The sequence below is a fragment of the Peromyscus californicus genome, unplaced genomic scaffold, assembly GCF_007827085.1.
Source record: "Peromyscus californicus insignis strain IS unplaced genomic scaffold, ASM782708v3 Scaffold_11__1_contigs__length_118956290, whole genome shotgun sequence".
In the NCBI taxonomy this organism is placed as follows: domain Eukaryota; kingdom Metazoa; phylum Chordata; class Mammalia; order Rodentia; family Cricetidae; genus Peromyscus; species Peromyscus californicus.
Genome location: NW_026294402.1, coordinates 35,836,697 through 35,857,167, shown reverse-complemented (window position 1 = coordinate 35,857,167; position 20,471 = coordinate 35,836,697). Strand labels below are relative to the sequence as shown.

Below are 20,471 nucleotides of genomic sequence, written 5' to 3'. Positions count from 1 at the left end.
GCCACCAGGAACCAGATTTGCAGGGGGCTCGAAGCCATTCTCCTGTCCCTTTCAAGGTCACCTTCGGTGTGCTGGGTTACCTCCCATTATTCGGTATCACACACATTTTAATGTCATTCATGCATGTACTCATGAGAACTTCATCCATGTAATTTGTTCAATGTATGTTGGGGACCTACTGTGATTCAAGAAAATGCAGGGATACTTAGAAGGCAGCATGAAGGATTCAGTGAGAATACATGAGGGGTTGCAGCTTCTCTGCTTCCGCCCATGACTGTCCCTCAGTTCTAGGAGCTCCCCACTTCTTTATGTCCATGAAAAACTTCCCTGCCTCTTAAGGGCCAGGAGTATTTCCTTTCTTGTTTCCATGATGTTTCCCTGTAGTGAAATGTATTCATTCTTTGCCCAGTTGAACCCAATGGAAGGCTACTTCCACTCAGTAGTTACAGTCAGTAGATGTTGAAAGTCTCTGTAGCCAGCTTGTTCTCTTCTGCCTTGACCGTTTCCACCTTGACCAAGTTTGTACTGGGGTGAAAGTACATGAATGGGCAAACCTTATAAAAGCTGGCCTTGGGATAGAGCTTGTAGCTTGCATTCAGAGCTTCTTGGCTCAAACATAGACATAGGACTCTAATTTACTGCCCTGAAACATCCATAAGACATTCGAATAGTAACAGAGAATCATGCTGCATTCTTCTCTGGCAGCATACCATGGTGCCAGAGTGTGGAATCTGAAGTTCCAATTTGGTTGGGTTCAAATCCCAGCTTCTCTGGTTGTTTGTGAATGTACGGGGTGGGGGTGGGGGTGGGGGTGGGAGGGTGGGGGGGCGCGAGGGTGTTAACACCTTTGCCCCATTTCTTCATTTTTTAAAATGGAGATAATACAACATACTTTATTGGGTCAGTGTAAGGATCAGAATCTATTAATGCATGTACTTTGATGTTTGGAACACTGTAGGCACTTGGTACATGCTCAAGTGGGTCCTATTATTAACTAATATTCTCATTCCCATCTACTGTGGTTTTCTACTCTCAATGGTTCTTTCTAACCAGCTTTATATTCTGAATGTTTTAAACCCCAATTTTTACAAATGGCCACCTTTGGGAGTGGATATTTCAAATATTCACAGTGTTTTTTAAGAGTGAGTCATTTGGAGTGAGACCTTGGAACTTGACTTTCAGTATTTTTACCAACATCAATCATAATTTAAGGAGGAGCATAGTCATAGACTCCTTAGATCGTAGCCTTGCTGTAGTGATTTATTGAGTATTTTGGGGTGGAATTAAGTGAGTCATATATGAAAATGTCTAACATCATACATATTAGTCTTATCAAATGTTTGTTTCTTTTTATTAAAACACAACACAACAAAAGCAAATCATCACCACCAACAAAATACCTTCACGGTCATTGAATCTGAAATCTGAATCAGCTGGGTCAGCCTGGAGCCTTTGAATGGTGCCTAAGAAGAGGGACTTACATGACATCATTTACAGTATGATGAGCACTGAGCAATGAGTGTGATTTATGATACACACATGAGCACACACACACACACACACACACACACACACACACACACACACACACACGTGCATGATCTACCACACACATACATGCAGATCTAAATCTAGGTGCAACCCTTACAGTTGCTCTATGGAGTCATACTTGGTGTGATCTTTCCTAAGGTGAGGGACCCAAGAACTGCTTCTAAGGCCAGGGTTGCTCTTTTGAGTCTATTTCTTGAGTCTGCTGTACGTCTATGCCACCAGAGCTCTCATTGTCCCTGAGGACTGGGTCTGTCCTGGGGGGCTCACCTGGTGAAAGACTCTGATACTCATTACAGCATTTCTGTCTCTGGAGAAGACCCTGTGAGTTGAGGGTTTGTGCAGAATGAGTGGGTCTCATGACTCCATCCTTTGCTCCACCCTCCTTCCAAAAGTCTACTGGATCAGGCCTTTGGATGCTAAGCATTTTTGAACCATACCTGCCAACCAATGTGGCTTACAGTCTGGCTACCCCTTGTAGTCTGCTCTGCTACAAGATTGGTTCCCCCTCTTGAGTTTCTACCCCCAGAACGTGTCTCCCCGGCTCCAAGTCTAGCATTTGCCAACCTTTTGGGTTCGAGTTGACTGCTGAGGTCTTGGTGTGTGGCAAACCATATGGACTGCTTGACCATCTGTGGGCATTGTCTTCCTTGTGCTGGAGTTCTAGGCTGTGTACCAGGAGTGACCAGAATATCCTGAAGGTCCTCAGTTCAAAGAACAAAACTGTATTCCAAAGATGTTGCCATATAAGGGCAGCTTCATTCTTAGAGAGGGCACAAAAGAATCCAGCCTTGACTTTGGCTTCTTTGATTTGGTTTGGAGTAGGGTTGCCCTGCAGGTGGGAATTAGGGGAATGGCATGCTGTGACACCTCTTGGCTCCTTAATGAGTGACAAGGGATAGAAAGAAAACTGATCTAGACAGATAGGGCCTGTTGGTACAGAGGTCCTGTGGAAATCAACCAAAAGAGAAGTGGAATAAGCAGTGTGCAGTACCTGCAGGCATTTTCATATATTTGGTGACCAAATTCTCCTTGTCTTTGATTAATGAAATCCACGCCTCTTATTTAGAGTTGAATCTCAGTGATGACCAATCTGGGAGAAGGATGGAGTTACTTCCTAACTTTAGAAAAAAATGAGCATGAATGAGCAACTTTGACACAATGGTGGCAGGTACATGTTTCCAGCATCCAACTGCTCACCCTAAGCCTCACCTTTGGCCTATCGAGAGGCCCTTTCCCTGAGTCAGAACAGAGGTCAGCACCCTGACCCAATCACTCCATGGCCTTTTGGCTGACCAGAGGGTGCCAATTAGGTCCCATTGTGACGGAGGTGGGAGGGAAGTTTCTCCCAATTCACTGACCCTTGAAGGAACTTCATCACTTTTGTTTTGAGGCTGTGGGGGTGGGGGTGAGGCAGGGCACAATCCCTTCATCTGTCCATAGTCAAGCCTGGTACAGTGACCGTGTCTGTCCTTGGCCTCATATCCTCAGGATAGGTAGTACTTTCATACCTCCTCTACATATCTCAATCTGTGATCTCACAAAGTAGGTGTCGGGATGGGAAGAGGACAAGTGAAATATGCATGCTGGCTCCTGGCACAACGTCTGTTTAGTTTTAGAATCACATTTACAGTGGTAAGGCATGGCAGATGTCAGCTCCACTGCCCACCACTCCTTGTCCGCTCCTCCCCTTCTTCTCAATGGGGAACACAATGAACTAATTCCGTAAGAAGCAATTCAGAGAAATGTGAAAATGTAATTCACCCAGGGTTCAGCCGGCACGTCCATCTTGTTCTAAATCCAACAAGTTGGCCACATGCTAGGGGCCCCAGTGTACCCTAAAATATATTCATTAATTTCCAGAGATTAAAATCCATGTGCTTAAAAAACACCCACAACAAAAATACCAGCTGCCTTTTGAAAACAAGGGCATTGGGAAATGAATGGAATTGCGTGTTTCTGTTCTGTGTTCAAGAGCTTCGATGGCTACTGTGTTACATCAGGTAGGTAATGAAAGACAATTGACAAGGAATCTAAATAGAAGAGGGGTGCTTGGGTAACTGTAGTTTTTATGTTCAGGGGAGCCTGGGAGAGAAAAGCTGCATTGTACCTCGGATTAATGGAGCTGCAGGGCTGCATTAATGACAGCCTTGCTTTTTAGCAAAAAGGAAGACAGTTAGGGCAGTCAAAGAGAACATGGCTAGAATGTGCTCTGCTAATTGGAAATGTATATTATTTTGAGGCGATGTGTGTGCAGGGGAGGGGGCTGGAGAGGATGCCAGAGAGGGCGGCACAGCAAGAGGGCTGCAAGAGAGACTGGACCCAGGATGCCCCGGATTGGGCCCTATCAGCAGGGCAGTTAAAGGGTCTTTTCTTGTTGATAGGAACGGCCAGTGCCTGGACCCCACCCTCCCCCACTCCCTTTTAATTCAATGGCTACGTGGGGGCTTCTTTGATGGAGGCTTTGAAGTCGGTGGCTTTGAGATTACTCTTCCTCTGTGACCTTGACCACCAGCCACGAGGTTAGTAGGGAAGGGGAGGGGAGGAGGAAGGCTCCGGAGCTGGAAAAAGGGAAGGAAGGAGAAGGGAGGGGACGGCATTTCTGCAGCATTCCAGGACTTTTCTGATCACTCGGCAAAGTTGAAATATGATTGCAGCCTTTGCACCGGGAAGGAAAGAAACCATTTAAATGAAAAATTAGCTGCCTTAGCGGGTCAAGCACATAGTTACATTAATGTCGTGTAGAACAATAAATCACCTTCGATCTCCAATTGAAAAAATGCTAATTTAGCTCAGCGATTCACTGATTGTACTTTGCTCCGATAGAAATCTTTTATTTAATGCGAAGCCGTGATTTGACAGCCTCCTCTAATGGTGCTCGCAGCCTCCCAGCATCTCAGTGGAATTCTGATCATGGTTTTAATATTCCGTGCAGCTCTGCCCCCTCTGATTTCACGCTCACACATTAACGAGAGCTGACACTGGGATTAGACGCAGACAGCTGGAATGCCAGGGCTTTGTTGCGGCATGGACTGCAGCCAACGTCGTTCAACCACAGCCAAGAGGGACCTGGGAAAGTCTTCTTAAGAAGGAGGGAAAGGCGGGGTGCGGGGCTGGAGGGAGGGTGGGAGCGGGGGATGGGAGCCCAAAGAAAGGCAAGGTACTTTCTGAAGGGCATAAGAAAATGGAGATTTTTCGGGGAGCCCTTTCCTCGTGGAAATTCACATTTGAATCGGTTTTGGTGTGTGTTAGAGGAAGTCGATCATTATGGGGAAATCCCAAACTGGTTCAGTATTTCTCTGTAAACGCCTCTGAAATTACAATGGAAGGCAGCGAACAGAGAATGGAAATGGCCCCCAGCCTCAGCCCGCCAGCCGCTTGCGCGCTTGTCTGAGAAACAATGGTGATTAGGAACTGTTGGAAGACTGCTTACATAAGGAAATGTGTTCACCCTTCGCCTTGAAAAACTCACTTAGTTCCAGGTGAATAAATGGGGAAATAAAACTGGATCTATGAGTCGGAGCTGCCTGCACAGACTAGCGTGACTACCTCGGCAAGAAAGGAAGTCCCCTAGTCTAACTGCCTTGATCCTAATACAGTGTTTCCTGAGACCAGAAATCAAATAATGACCCACAGTTTCATCTACACCAGCAACCAGGGCTCAGACAATGCAGTACGGCAAAAGGAAGAGAATGGCATGGCTTGAGTCTGCCGCCAAACTTTCTCCAGGAGAATCACTGAGGATGAAAATAGCCAAGGACGGCGCATTAACACCATATCAAAAAAAAAAAAAAAAAAAAAAAAAAAAAAAGGGTTCTGCTCCCGGGGGAAAGCAATTGAGTAGAAATAACAAATGTCTTCCTTGCTAACTGTATCATCATTAATAATAATTGTACTTTGCATTTTTATGGGATCCTAGGATTCTTGAGGTCTTTATAAATATGCATAGGGGGAGACTGAAGGAGAGAGATGAATAGAGATGAATGGGCCCATTCAGGATGTCAGGATGGAGTGACTGAGGCTTGCCACTGCAGGGACTTACCTGGAGTGAAAGGAACAGAAAACAAGTTACAAAGCCCCATGCTGCACCTGGCCTGGTGCCTGCTGGGTAATTCCTCCTCTGAGAGCTAAGGCTCAGACCAATGGCCCTGGCTTTCCGGATGGGAGAATGTAGAGGAACTGAACTATATGGAGTAGCTTTGTCCTGTTGTTCCTACTCACACCCTCTTTTGTCCTTGTTAGACCACTATCACCAATATAGTTTACAATTTGTGATGCTGAGCGTGGAACTAGACGATGTTCTTATTGAAAGGAAACGTGAGTTGGGACCTATTTTATATAGAGAGGCTATATATAACATATATAATAAGCATATTATATATATCCATGCCTATACATGTCTATATATGTATTTGTATACATATCTACATATATCTATATATGTATATATCTATATCTACATATATCTATATCTGTGTATGAATATGTATATGTAAATCAGTAAGTCGGGGTTGGAGAAATGGTTCAGCAGATAAGAGAACTGGCTGCTCTTCCAGAGGACCTGGGTTTGATTTCCAGCATCCACAGGCAGCTCACAACCATCTGTAACTCCAGCTCTACCCAGAGGATCCAACACCTCAGAAGATACCTGCACTCAAGTGCACATACTCACATGTAGACACACACACACAAACACACACCCTTACACATAATTAAAAATGATTAATAAATCTTTTTTAAAAATTAGGAGGTCATATCACAGTGGTTAAGGGCCTGTAGCTTATACCACAGTATATAAATCTAAGTAATTAAGAACAAATCAGATAAATTTGCCCACAAATCTTACTTCTCTTAATGTCTTTGTGGCCTTAGCAAGATTCTTCGCTTTTTCAAAGGTTCATTTTTGTTTATGAAATACAGATTTCCATGAAATCCCTTAGCAGAGTCCCTGACTAATAGGGGACACTCAGTCAGGGTCAACTGTTACTGCGTATGTTCTTTTCATGCAGTTCTTCGGAGCATTCGATAAGGGTGCACACAGGTGAACGCTGTCCAACAGACCCCTGTAATGTTCACAGCGACTGCGCATGACTCTTACGCAGCGTGTGAGAACGAAGCGTTCTAAAGTGTGCTATTGTTTTTAACTCCTGTCTTTTTAAGAGATTTACACTTACGCTCAAGATTCTCAACCACTGCTCAAAGCATGTTTGGAACTATCCCTTTAGAATGCTGATGGAGTGAAGAACTGGGGAGATAGTCCAGTTGGTAAAACGCTAGCTCGGTTGGTAAAACGCTTGGTTGTAAGCAATAATTCATGAATTTGATGCCCAGACCCCACATCAAAAAGCCAGGCATGGTGGCACATGATGGGAGTTCTCCTGCTGGGGAGGCAGAGATAGGTGGGTCCCTGGGGCTTGTTAGCCAGCCAGCCTTACCTAATACTGGAGCCTTGGGCCAGCAAGAGACCCTGTCTCAACAAAAAAGGTTGGTGGTGCTTGAGAAATGACACAGGAGGTACACACACACACACACACACACACACACACACACACACACACACACAAATTACCAATACTCTTGGTAAATTATGTCTTAAACATGTTTAATTATGGCACATTTTATCCTTGGAGGATGGATTTGTCATTGGGAGCTATTCAAAGCTGTCCAGAAGCTGTGTCCTATGAATTTGGTAGGAATTCAAACTGGGAGAATGCTCTTCCAGAAATAAGTGTGCCTATATACAAATTAGATTTGCTTTTTGTAAACAAAAATCTAACCTTAGTTCCTAGAAAGGCTTAATTGAGCAAATGTAGCCATTTTAGAATATGTCCATGATTTCTTAAAAAGAGTGCACAGAAAGGACCACAGTTCTTGGTACATCTGTAGGGGGGAACTGAAGCTCATTATTTCATGGTCATAGCTTATAAACAGACTTCCCAGAAGGAGCTTAGAGTTCCTTGTGGCAGAAGAAATGCCTGCTTTTGAGTGTTCTAGTTTGAATTCTGTTACCGTGTTAAACACCAACACCAAAAGCAACTTAGGGAAGAAAAGAATTACCTTTAGCTTATATTTCCAGGTCACAGTCCATCATGGAGGAAAGTCTAGTAGGAACTGAAGCAGAAACCACAGAGAAACACTGTTCACTGGCTTGCTCACTTTCCTGCTCAACTAGCTTTCTTATATAACATAGACCCATCTGCCTAGGGAATGATGCCACCCACACTGGGATGGCTCTTCCAAATCATCAATCAAAACAGACTCTCACAGACATTGACACAGGGCAATCTGATTGAGGCAGTTCTCCAAGTGAGGCTCCCTCTCCCCAGGTGATTCTAGGTATATCAAGTTAACAAGGAAACAATCAGGACGATGAGTTCTTGGGACATTTCCCAACCTAAGGTTCACTGCTCTTGGCTTTGCCCTTTGGGCTTGTGTGCAGCTTTTGTATAGAGTCAGTCTGTACATGTTTCAGAATCCATTGTTCATCTTCTGGATTTCTGATGTTTTTCTAAGGATTAGAGTTTGCTAAGCCCTCATCAGGAAGGCACACACATTATTACAGTGCAGAGCAGCGAGTGCTATTCTTGAGGGCTCACAAGCATGGCCAGATCATGGAGATGCTATGCATCATGCTTACGTGTGTGAACTTGATCTTAGAATTGAAAAGCAAATGTTAGCCTTTACAGCTGGAGAGGATAACACTTTGTGGGTCCTCATCATTGGGTTCTGTGATGGCTATTCTTGGGTTGTCAATTTGACTATCTTTGGAATGAACTATGATCCAGAAATGGAGGGCATAATTGTAATCAAGATCCTGAGGCTTGAAGACATAGGCTTTTGCTATAGATCTTGAGGCAGGATGACACACAGCTTTACTCCAGATTGTAGCTAAAGTTTTTCCTGCCTGGCCCACAGTCAGGACAAATCTCTATCTCCTGCCAGTCCCACAGCCGCTCAAACCCGACCAAGTAAACACAGAGACTTATATGGGTTACAAACTGTATGGCCGTGGCAGGCTTCTTGCTAACTGTTCTTACAGCTTAAATTAATCCATTTCCATTTAATCTATACCTTGCCACTTGGCTCATGGCTTACCGGCATCTTCACATGCTGTTTCTCATCATGGCGGCTGGCAGTGTCTCTGTGTCTCAGCCTTCCACTTACCAGCTCTATTCTCTTCCTTGTCCCGCCTATACTTCCTGCCTGGCCACGGGCCAATCAGTGATTTATTTAGTGACCAATCAGCAACACCTTTGACATACAGACCATCCCACAGCACCAGATCTTGAGGTGGGGTGACATATACCTTTAATTTGAGACACACCTTCTGCTGGAAGCCTATATAAGGATAACGGAAGAAGGAAGGTTCATTTGTTCCTTCTTGGCCTGCTTGCCCTCACCTTGTCAGCACATCCATTCCTTCACTGTCATGGGAGCCTACTTCTTTAGGATTCCAGCATCTACTGAAGACCAGCTGAGATACTCAGACTCATGGGGATGAGCAACTACTATATTCTTGGAATTTCCATTCACAGCTAACCATTGTTGGATTCAGCCTGTAAGTCATTCCAATAATATCCCAATATATATACATGTATAGATAGATATAGATAGATAGATAGATAGATAGATAGATAGATAGATAGATAGATTCATTCTATAAGTTCTTTGACTCTAGGAACTCTGACTAATGTAGAAGTTGGTACCAGGGACTGGGGTACTGCTGAGAAAGGCCTGGCCATGCTTTTGACTTTGGGACTTTGGGTTAGGAAAGCTGTGGAATGCTTTAAGCACTGCTTAATGGACCATATCAGTAGGAACATGGAAAACAGTGGTGCTGAGGATGATTTGCACTGTGGGGTCCTGGATCAAGATGTTTCAGAGAAGAAGAATATTAGTTTGTGGCCTAGAGACCTGTCTTGTGATATTTTGGTGAAGAATGTGGCTGCCTTTTGCCCTTGTCCAAAAAAAATCTGCCTGAGGATAAAATGAAGACTTTTGGATTAATTCCATTGGCAGAGAAAATATCAGAACAGCCTAGTATAGACTCTGTTGTGTGGTTATTAGTGTTAACTCTGATGAAGATTTATCATGAAAAGGAGCAAGATGAACAAATAAAAATACAAAATACAGATTGAGAGAAAGGGGTACTAGGAAGTGGAATAGAGATAAATCATGTGTTCAAGGAGATAAACCAGTTAAGATATGGAGTAAAGGAAGTGGTGACCTCAGGGCAAGATCACACCTAGCTAAAATTCCAACTTGTGAAAAGGAATAGAAGAAAAGCTTAGAGGCAGGTGTGGTGGTGCATGCACTCCAGAGGCAGAGGCTGGCAGATCTCTGAGTTTGAGGCCAGCCTGGTCTACAGAGAGAGTTCCAGGACAGCCAAGCATAGGCAGGGAAGGAAACCATGGAAAACAGAAAGCTGGTGAAGATGTAATTAAACAAGGGGGTCATATTCCATCCCCAGCAAGCAGCAGAACTTGGCAGCTTTGGCCACATGGTTCTGTCTTTAGAGTTAAGGATAGAAGTAACCAGTTATGGAATTTGCCTCTATGACTAAGGAAAGCTGCTGAGGCCAGGCATATGTCAGGGGTGTCCCTGAGATGCTGAAGTCTGTGAAGCTGTGATGTTGAAGTCTGAATTGCCTTAGAGACCCTAAGATGTTGGAGGTGCCAGAGCTGTGGGATACCTGCTGAGGAAAGCTGCTAACAGGGAGTGGAACCAGCCCAAGAGAGAAAAGTATGTTGCAGTTAACAAAGCAAAAATGAATTGGAGATTTGAAGATCATTTTAATATCAGACATGGAGATGCAGAGTTTGGAGTTTGCCTAGCTTTGGTCCAGTATTTCCTCACTATTCTCCCTTCCCTACATTTTGGAATGGTAATGTATATCCTGTGCCATTATATGCTGGAAGTGTATGATCTGCTTTTTGATTTTAATTTTATAGGGGATTACAGTTAAGATATTTCATGAATCTTGGAAGAGACTTTGAACTTTAGACTTTTAAATAAGTTTGAGACTGTTATAGACTATGGGGACTTTTGAAGTTAAACTGAATGTGTTTTTGCATTATGGCATGGCTGCAAACATTTGGGGGCCAGGCAGTGGAATGTGGTGGTTTGAATGAAAATGGCCTCCAAAGGGAGTGTCACTATACGGAGATGTGAAATAGGTGTGGTCTTGTTGGAGGAAGTGTGTCACTGTGGAGGCAGGCTTTGAGGTCTCACATATGCTTAAGTCACACCCAATGAGACAGTCCACTTCCTGTTGCCTGCATATCAACATGTAGCAACTCCTTCTCCAGCGCTATGGCTACCTGCACACAGCCATGTTCCCCCACTATGATGATAATGGACCAAACCTCTGAAACTGTAGCCATCATCTCAATTAAATATTTTCCTTTATAAGAGTTGCTGTGGTCATGGAGTCTCTTTAGAACAATAGAAACCCTAACTAAAACAGATTCTATTCATCCTGATTCTAAGTTTCTATGTCTTAAAAATGAACCAAATCTTGTAATCCTTGCATTAACCATGAACACAACTAAATTGCACATTATCCTTGGTCCAGAACAGGCTCTCTTATTAGGGAAGTCTTTGTCAAGGAGAGAGGAAACCTGTCCTGAATCCCATTCCAGAAAGATTCATGAGCTGTGAAATAATTGCAGTTGTACAGATTTGGGTTTGAAGAGTTTTAACTTATAACGTGGTATATCACATCTATCCCAGAGCTCTGAACAGTGCCAGATTTCTGATAGTCTTAGTGGCATCTCCATAGCCACACTACTCACCACTGATAAGAAAGAACTTTGACCACAGAGAACAAGAGAGGAACTGACTAAAATGCTCACAAGATGTGGGAGAATGCTCCTGGTGTTTAGACAGAATTGATCATACTGAGAGTAGTATCCTGCCTGTAGTAGATGTTGGAAGACAGGAAGCCTGGAGTGGTTTTATCTATACCTCATTCAGAGGCAGGAATACCATGGTGCCAAACACTGTGGATGAAATGGATTCATTTGTTCAGCATTAGTATACAGAAAAAAAAAAAAAAAGGATTCAGACTTCATTGTGGGTCAGAGCTTCTAGAATCCTGTGACTAAGATGGTGGAGACTGTAAATGTCCTAAATATAAATTGCCTAATGGCTTTATGGTTTCTAGTCATTTAGATAATTGATCATAGTATTACATGCCTTAGAAGAGTGAGTCTCTATGTAGGTATTGCACCACACACACATTTTAGGTATGGTACAGGCATGACAGGGGCCGATGGTTTGCTAACATCTATAGCTATTGAAGAATGATGTGAATGGTTATCGCTATACAGTCACCTCCATTATGCCCTTCTCTCAAGGCTTTCTAGAGTGGGAGAGAAAGGGGGACCTACAGGGAACTAGGGAAGTCTCTGAATAGCCCCTCATAGAGTGTCATATATGCTAATTTATGTTAATGCCATGTATGTTCCCATTGGAAAAGAGACTGAGAACAGCTATGTTAGAAAATGACATTTGATGTAAATACAGGCATATCATGTATAGAATTCAAATGGAGCTTAGTTATTTTAAGATGAGAAAAGGCAACATACTAAGACAGCTTTCTGGTAATGGAGTTTAACATATATTCCTTGAGATGGGTTCTGCTGTAGACTATAAAAGAGTAAACTACATGCAAACGTGCCTATTTTTGTCCCATTATTGTTTGGTTCACTACCTTCATAAAGCCCACAGGTTGTCTTGTCATTTGAACTCTTTCCTTGACAGATGGTGGAATTATTAGGGGCTATAGTGAAGGTGCTGGAGGTAAATACCATTTGATGAACATCTACTGTGCGAGTAACATCTTTGTATGTGTGTGTGTGTGTGTGTGTGTGTGTGTGTGTGTGTGTGTGTGTGTGTGTGTGTGTGTAATTGTCTATAGCACATACTTTAACCCTTAAACTAATCCTATATTTTCTCCTGCCTGGTGTGGCTTGGCCTGGGTGGGGAAAAGATAACCATGGGCTCGCTGGGTACCACAAGGTATGCCATTATGGTGAGTGAACATATGGTGGGGAAGTGGGAGAGAGAGAGAGGAAGGGGGGCAGAATGGCTCATGTGCTATGGAAAGAGGCAGGCAGATCTGAAGAGGCAAAGGCTGTGAGGAACGGACTGATGTTGGTGGCCTACTCAGGGCCATGGCGACACCCAGGCCTGAACTGCAGCCAAGGACCATGTCTGGGTCTGTGATCCTACTGCAGCCAGGGTCTGTGTTGATAGCCATGGCTCCTGTTAACTCCGAAGGCTGTGCAGATGTCTGGGGTCTGAGTCACTACCTGATACCCTGTTGTTGGAGTCCGAAGACCACACAGCCTGGAACCATGCAGATCTGAGTGGCCTGTACTGGCACTCAGGGCCATAGTGACATCTGGCCGAAGCTACTTCTGAGGGCCTTGTCTGAGTCTATGGTTCTGATGCAGCTGAGATCTATGTTGATGTCTGTTGCCCAAGTTACTACAAAAGTCCATGTGAACCATACCTATTGAAGTCTGAGGGCAGTGCTCATCCCTCTCTGGTCATGGGATAGTGGGCCTAAAAATCCCAGCATGGGATAGCTGGCCTTGCTGACAACTTGGGAAATTTGGCCCCACACCTCATCACGGGTGTGGGAGAGCTGGCTTTGCCCCTCACTTGAGGGGAGTGGTTCTAGTGGCCCAGACTGACCAACTCAGCTACCACACAGGCACACATCCTGGGCCTTGGGTTGGCACACCCCAACATCTATCCTATCTATGACCTGCTGGAGCATGTGAAGGTCCTGTGAAACCATAGCCACAGGATCTCCACAACTTGGGACAACAGTAGGATATCCAAGAGGATTTTGGTGAGGGTCCAGTATTGATGGTGCACCAGAAGCCAGAGGCCTTGAACCAGACCAATAACTCATTACACAATGAACATTTGCAAGTAAAGTTGTTTGGACACAAGGGTCTACTGTGCAGCACACTGCAGCACCCAATGCACTGAGATGAATGAAGGGGTGACGGAGAGGCAGGAAAGACAGAGGAGTGAAGTGCTATTTTTGTTTGTTTGTTTTTGTTTTGCTTTTTTAAAAAATATTTTTTTTATTACTTTTATTTTATTTTTATTTCTTTTTCAATTTTCCTTTGGTGGGGGAGTGCTACAAGGGTGAAAGGTGGACATGGACGGACTGGGAAATGAGTGGGATTGGGGTGCATGCTGTGAAATTCCAGAAGAATCAATGAAAATTATGTTAAAATAATCTTATATTTTGTTACCCATTAACAATGGAGGGTGTTGATATACAAAGGAGACTAACTACTCAGACACCCACTAACCACAGAGAGATGAAATGGTTTGAATCTAGGCTCTCATAACTCTTCTTTTGTGAGCTCACACACATGAGGTGTTTACAGGGCATGGAAGGGTGTGTCAGGTCCCCAGAGCATCTCAGTAGGATCTAAGGGCAGGAACTGGACAGTGGAAACTTTGAGATCCTGGGACCACTTTGAAGAATTAAAGCCAAGTAGAAATCTTTGTGGCCACGCCTTATGAAATGTATGGGTCAAATCCCGTGAAATTGCCAGCATTTGACCAATCTCTATTTATAAAAATGAGAATTCCAATGATTTAACCTAACGCAAGTTGTATAATCAGTGCTGAGGTGCACTCAGTATGAGGACTGGAATCAAGATCTGGTGATTAAAATAAAAACAGAGAGGGGTCGTTTGCCTTGGCTCCAAAGCTGCACATTCCACAGTTCTGAGATAACTGAATTGGTAGCCCCGAGCAACTTTTGTTTTATGTGGTGCTAGAGATTGAATCCAAAGTGGCATGCATACTAGGTAGGCATGCTACTAACTGAGCTACATCCACAGGCTCTGAGAACACCTCTCTAGGGGAGAAGGAGAAGGGATTTCTAGTTCTCTTATACCCCCATTGGCACTAGGATGAGAGGTACAGGCTTCTCCAACTAAAACCTCTGCCTGGCTCTCAGCCCTCTGTCTCAGGTCCCAGAGATGGCTTGAGTTAGACCCATCGTTAGAGCCTGAGTTTTACATACACACACACACTCACACACTCACACACACACACACACACACACACACACACACACACACACACACACACAAACACACACACATGCAGAGAGAGAGAGAGAGAGAGAGAGAGAGAGAGAGAGAGAGAGAGAGAGAGAGAGAGAGAAGATATATTGTGTGGCTAACCTTGGATATATCAGAATGCGATCTTATTTAGAAATAAAGTGACTATAGCTGTATTAGCTAAGATGAAAACTTAATGACTTTGAAGGGTGGAAATAATATCCAATGTGATCAATGTGCTTCAAAAAGCAGTGAGAGACAGAGATGCCCAGGGAAGAGACAGGCATTTGATGACACAGGCAGAGATTGGAGTGAGGTGCCTGTCAGCCAAGGAAAGACAAAGGGGGCAGCCACCACAGAAGGCAAAGGAGCACCCTTTGGGGAAACTCCCCTGCTTTAAAAAGAATGCAATTGCGCTTTCATGTGGCCAGGTAAGGTCACCCCTGAGCTTCTGAGGAAACGTGGTCCTGCTGACGTCTTGATTTCAGATTTCAGCTGCCACAACAGTCAGGTAAGAAAGCTCTCCTATTGGAAGTTGCCTAGTTTGTGACACTCCATCGTGGCAGCCTTAGGAAATGGATCTATCTACCTTATGGACTCCCTACCAACCCCATGCTCCTGTCTTTCATCAGCATGCTTATGAAAATAAAGTTGTCATAGGAAAAGATAGGCATTGTATTTCAGAAAACGTAACTCACTAGACTGACTCATTTCAGAATGTTCTAGAGAGCTGGAAGATTTTTCTTTCCAGAACTTTGAGTTTGGGGACTGTGCATGCAAACTCTGTCCCAGTATGAGTTTTGTTAAACATGTGGTGATTATCTTTATGTTCAGTTTACTCTGTGCCTCATTCTTACTTATGGATTGTTGAACAAATGGACGGGCTTCCCTTGAAGCAGCAAGGTCAAGGGCTGGGTGGGTCCTCTTTAGTAGCCATACCTGGTCTACTATCAGTCATTACTGAAGTTGTGTTAAGCTGTAAGTGTTATTGTGGAGATATAATATTTTATGTCAGTATCACCATTGGCAACTAACTCAGGATGCATTCATCAGTTATATGATCATTAGCCAGATTAAGACATAAGTCAATCACAGATATATTCACAGTACTTACTGAGTATCTGCCCTGTATCAGACAAGGGCCGAAAGATTTCCAAGGACTGATCTTGTTGGCTGTGCTCTATAACTCCCACACATGGTGTGACAGTTGTTAAAATCAATTTATGTGTATAGGTATTTTGTCTGCATGTATGGCTGTGCACCGTGTGTGTCTGGTGCCTGAGAAGGCCATAAGAGGGCATCCAATCCCCTCAGACTGGAGTTTGTGAGGGGTCACGTGAGGACTGGGAATTGAACTCCAGTCCTCTGGAAGAGAAACAAATTCTCTTGACAGTAGAACTGTTTCTCCAGCCCCGTGATGGTTGGTTTTAACGTCAGCTTGCCACAAACTAGAATTTCCTGCATGGAGAACTTCAACTGAAGAATTGTTCTGTTTGCCTTCATTGCCTGGGGGAGATCCATCCAAGGAAGATTCTTTACTTTTGGCTCACGTGGCCTTCCCTCTATTCCCTTGCTGATGCATATTCCTCCTTTTCCATCATGGACTGAGGACCAGTAGCCCTCCAGGAACTCTTGAGGTTTGGGGCACGATATTGAGACTCCTGAGGCACCTAGTCTTGTGGACTAAGCAAGTACCAAGCTGTAGGCCTCTCCAGTATGAGACACACTGTGGGACTGCTCCGTCTGCTGAGGCACTGAGCCCCAAGGACTGAGAATCTCAGCCTCTCAGGTATGAGGCAATCTTTGTTACTATAAGAACCGATGGGTTCTGTTCCGCTAGAGCAGCAGTTTTCAACCTTTGGGTCAGGGCCCCTTTGAGGATCACATGACAGACATCCTGCATATTTGGTATTTACATTATGATTCATAACAGTAGCAAAATTACAGTTATGAAGGAGCAATGAAATAATTTTATGGTTGGGGCTCACCACAACATGAGAAAGTGTATCGAAGGGTCGCAGAATTAGGAAAGTTGAGAACCACTGATCTAGAGAACCCTGACCAATATATATGGTTATCTTGAGTTTAAAATTATAGAAGTGAAACTTAGGATTAAGTTAATTGTCAAGAGTCACACCACTACTAAGAGGGTAAATGCCGATTTTGGACCCAGTTTCTTTCCTTCTCTTCCTCCCTCCCTCCCTTCCTCCCTCCCTCCCTCCTCCCTTCCTTCCTCCCACCTCTTCCTTCTCCTCTTCTCCTGCTCACCTTTGCTCTTTCTGAAATATAGTCTCTCTGTGCAACCTAAGCTGACCTTGAACTTGAAATCCTCCTGCCTCAGTCTCTGAGTGCTAAGCTTACAAGCACTCACAGTCATGCCTTACATGCCTGGTGTTGGAGCTAGTTCATTTGTCACTAAGGTAAGAGATGAGGAGGTGAAAGGGACATCTTCAGTCAGGTGTCACCCTGGGACAACATGGAAAAATGAAATCCCAGTGAACCCTAGAAACAGGAAAGTCATACACAAATACCAACCACAGCTGGGAACAATGGAAAAGCCTGCTGTAGGTGTGAATTTGAGGTTCATGGGTGATGGGAACAGGAACTCTATCATCTACTGGCCTGTGTGTGGTGGATAGAAACTGAATTTCTCTGAGCTTCGTTGTCCCCAATGGACATGTGGGTCTAATAAATACTATCTCCCACGTTGAGTTAATGTAATGGTTACCCCTCACATACAAGTGCATAACACATGTTAGCTTATCAATACAGCTGAGCTTTGTATTTTTTGGCCCTGACCTATTTTGGACTAAAGTCCTATCCTCCTAGGAACGCCCCTACTTTTGACCAGGATGCAAATATGTGCTGTTACAAACTTAAAATTTAAAAGCAGCCATTTCATTTTTAAGAATTGTTTTATTTTTGGATTTGTGGACGTGTGTGCATGCCTGTGTGTATGCACACGTGTGTGAAGGTACTCTCAGAGGCCAGAAGAAGGTGTTAGATGACCTGGAGCTAGAGTTGCAAGCAGTAGTGAGCTGTCTGGTATGGGCACTGGGAACTGAACTCAGGTCTTCTACAAGAGCAGCGAGTGCTTTCAGCTGCCAAGCTCACCCTCCAGCATCTCCTTCCATTTCATTAAAAAAGAAAATGAACGAAAATATTTTCAAAAGCATCTCAGTTTCATCCTCTTAGTCATGGGATAGTGTTTGGATCCTGCATATGACATGCCCGCTTCATCTGACTCAGGGGAAGCACTGGTGCTGTCCCCTGACACACAACCCGTCCACATCCCTTCAGTGAAGTGCTCCTGGGATCTCTAGTTGTCAGTCTCTGCTCTGGTCAGAGTCTCTACGGATGCACAGTCATCAGGAACGGTTTGGGGCTTTAGCTACTTTCATATTCTATGCTGTTCTTTCACCTGCCTGCGCGGTCAATCTGGTTTCCACCCTGGGGCATTTGTATAGTTCTCTCCCTTATGTGGCGTACTCAGATGGTCTTTGACTTTCCCCGATTCTTTAATCAAATGCCACCTCATGGGGAAGGGACCCCACCACCACCACCTTATCTAGAACAGCACACTGTCTACACTAATCTGTCCTTCCTTCACTCGGCAGGCAAATGGACTGAGACCCAGAATTATATCACAGGCTTTTTTCAGTTATACGTCAATCCTGGATTTTCTCTATATCCACCTGTTCCATTACTCTGCCTTGTCTGGAGAGTGTGGGCAGAAGGAACACCAAGTCTTTATGTTATTCTTTGCTATATCCCCAAGCCCCACATGGTGCCAGGCCCATAGCAGGCCCATAGCTCAAGAAATGTTGACTTCTGACTGAATGGTTCCATCTGGGATGCTTCTAGCAGAGACAAGTCACAAAACCTTTGCTAATGGACCTCTCCGGCATTCCTCACTCTATATTCTTCTCAATCTGCAGCCAGTGTATTCTATTCCCCTTGCTCTGTTTGGTAAAGACTGCTTTGTCTCCCTTTACTCGCACCAAGGGCAGAGCCCCTTATGTCTCCCAGAGCAGGGGCGTCTGTCCCCAGCACCTCATCGTGGATAGACATTGATGCCAGCCATCTGAACGGGTCTGGAGTCAGTTTTGCTGACTGGTTTAGATTCACGGTAGTGCTCAATTTCTCCCTAATGGTTATAAATGTGCCAAGGCACAAAAAGTGAAACGTCCAGTGTGTAATGAGTCTAAAGGGACCCGGTCTGCTGGAGCCCTTCCAGGGACATCCCTGAGACACCCCCAACCGACCCTGCCATCATTATCTCTCATTAGAAAGGACTCCAAAGCATCAACTAAGCACTTTGATTGAGTTTGCGGGGCTGCATTGATAGCAAGTGCATTTCTTGTCCTGCCTGCTTCTAGCAGCCCCAACAGGTTAGGTTAGATTAGCTTTGGTCAGGCTAAGGCCTGGGCATGGTATTGCAGGTCTTTAATTCCAGCATACAAGAGGCAGAGACAGTCGAATCTCTGTGAGTTCAAAGCCAGCCTGGTCTATGAAATGAATTTCAGGCCAACTAGGACTGCTACACAATGATGCCCTGTGTGTGTGTGTGTGTGTGTGTGTGTGTGTGTGTGTGTGTGTGTGTGTGTGTGAGAGAGAGAGAGAGAGAGAGAGAGAGAGAGAGAGAGAGAGAGAGAGAGAGAGAGGATTAAGGGTGAAAGCAGAGAAAGGGGGGTTTATTTAATGTAGACACACCAGGAGAAGGAGCAAATTAAGGGGTCCAGAGACTCCTTAAGTCTTTCCTTGGGGTCCAGGCATGGACTTAGATTTAAATAGATAGGGAGATGACAGATCTTCGGAATTAAGCAACTCTGGTCAAGGTGTGGTCCCACTCACCATTAACCCGTAGGCTCTAATTGTCCTGCCGGAAGTTGTCAATTGCTGGAGATCCCGCCTCACTCTCACTGCTAATTATCCTCATTTGGGGAGTAGGGGAAGAGCAGATGGCCTTCTGGAGTTCAAGGTGTCAAAAAAGAACCCGTAAGGAGAGTAAGTTATATCTCAACCTTCAGCCAAAGTACAGATACAAAATGAGGGCAGAGGTGCCGGGCCTCCATCTTGCCTTTAGATGCCCTGAACCAAAGTAACTTCTACGTGTCTGCTGCATTTGCAGTTTCTCCTTCCAGGGCTTTCTACATATAAACAAGCTGTGGGTATGCTACTCCTCTGACTTCTGTGAAAATCTGTGCACACAGTATCCCTCACACGAGTGTGTATAATTCATCCTGGGGACCACTACTCAGTGTGCACAGAGAAGTGACTCCATCTGGAAACCACTGCCTACTATTCAGTACAATGGGTGCTTCTTCATATTTTACTCTGTAAAGTTCTTATCAAAGGGTATTTAATCTGTTTCAAGCTTCAATAACTAAAACTAGATTATTCCATGTGTGTGCACACATGCCTGCAGGAAAGAGGTCTAGAGATGGAATTTCGGGGTCAAAGGATACGTACTCAACATTTCTGTAGACAGACCATTGCTTACTCCCTCCACAGATAGCATGACAACGTGCACTCCTGTGCTTGACAACACTACATGAACATGTTGCTTCCTCACCCTCACCAGGGTTCATGTTTGGGAGAAGCTACTGGACAAGCATATGGTTTCACAGTTTCTACTTGCCTTCCCCTCGCCCTCCACGTCTCCTCCCCCTCCCCCCCCTCTTCCTCTTGTGTGTGTATGGTGTATGTGTGTGCACTCACATACTTTCCCATGTGAATGGGCATGTGCATGTACCACAACACACATGTAGAGGTCAGACTGCAGTGTACACTCGACTAGCTAGCCCTCAAGCTTCCTGA

The 20,471-nt window shown here is 44.4% G+C and overlaps 1 long non-coding RNA gene across 2 annotated transcripts in view; it reads left to right on the top strand.

Moving 5' to 3' along the window:
* The first annotated feature begins 888 nt into the window (after positions 1-888).
* The window catches only part of LOC128122099 (uncharacterized), a 45,513-nt gene continuing 25,930 nt past the window's right edge, over positions 889-20,471 (top strand). The window contains exons 1-2 of one of the 2 annotated variants that reach the window (XR_008222332.1): positions 889-3,551; positions 3,933-4,070. This is a non-coding gene — a long non-coding RNA (uncharacterized LOC128122099). The remainder of the gene's footprint in view (positions 3,552-3,932; positions 4,071-20,471) is intronic. The other variant, XR_008222331.1, reaches the window with a different exon arrangement.